The sequence below is a fragment of the Phaethon lepturus genome, unplaced genomic scaffold (assembly GCF_000687285.1).
Source record: "Phaethon lepturus isolate BGI_N335 unplaced genomic scaffold, ASM68728v1 scaffold24684, whole genome shotgun sequence".
In the NCBI taxonomy this organism is placed as follows: domain Eukaryota; kingdom Metazoa; phylum Chordata; class Aves; order Phaethontiformes; family Phaethontidae; genus Phaethon; species Phaethon lepturus.
This window is the reverse complement of record NW_010535817.1, coordinates 1,533-2,644: the sequence shown is the minus strand read 5'-3', so window position 1 is coordinate 2,644 and position 1,112 is coordinate 1,533.

Below are 1,112 nucleotides of genomic sequence, written 5' to 3'. Positions count from 1 at the left end.
ATGGTCTGGGGCTGGACCTGCCTGCCCCGGCTGCTGTGCGCGGCTTGAGATCATCGCTGTTAGAGAACGTGGCCCTTCCCCTTATCTGCAAAGGATAAAGAAAGGTGGAAAATCCCCTCAGCCCCTCTCCTCAAAGGCTGCAGGTGCTTCCCCGCTCGCTCTTGAGCAACCCCCCGTCAGGGTGGGAACAGCCTCTTCGTTACCTCGCGCCAGCTTTCCCGTTCACAGAGCTGTCGAGCACCTTTTGCACCATTTGAGGGGACCTCTTGCTCTAGCAACTGACGGTAGCAGCCCACCCACTATGGTTGTGACCACCCAGCGTTGCCCATTTTGCCGGCAAGCCATATGGCAAAAGCGGCAACGCCGGGTGGCAACGGAGCTCAGAAGAGGCTGCAGCCAAATCTCAGGGCAGGGCGAGCCTCTGGCTGCAACAGATGCACAGCGAGATGGGGGGAATCACACCCTGAGAGACCATTCGACAGTAAAAACGGGCTGTGGAAAACAGCTGAGACTACCAGGCATTTTTAAAAAATATAATTTATTGATGAATTATACAATTCACTACCACTCTGTCCAGCAAGTGGTGGAAAAGCTTTGAGCAAAGCTATGGTTTTACAGAGGAAAGCTGCACATAAGCCGAGATGTTCAGGGCAGGTAGGAGGGCTGGGGGGGCTCAGACCCACTGAGACCAACTGCGAGGCTGCCTTATTGCCGGGGGCACCTCCCTGCCCAAGCAAAGCCTCTCTGGCTCCCGGTGAATGGATGATGCTTCAGAGAGGGCTGCGGGAGCCCCAGGTCCCTCTTTTGCATCACTCCCTGCGTGGTCCTGGGTGAGGAGCGTATACGAGGCAGGTCGCTGCCTCCCTGCCTGCTGCCAGCCCGCTCCTCCCGGCGCCATCCCTCCCAGCCCATGCTCAGCTTGGATGTCTTAGGGCGGAGGCAGGCTGAGATGGACCCTGCCTGCTGCTGCCCCCGTAGTGCTGCCGTCTGGGGGCTCCGGACACCGGGCTAACACGTTAGCTTGGCTTAATTGTAATAGAAATCTGATAGAGTTTTAATGGAAATATAATACAAGTCTTAAGAGAATTCCGGGGGAGATTGAAAATCCTGAT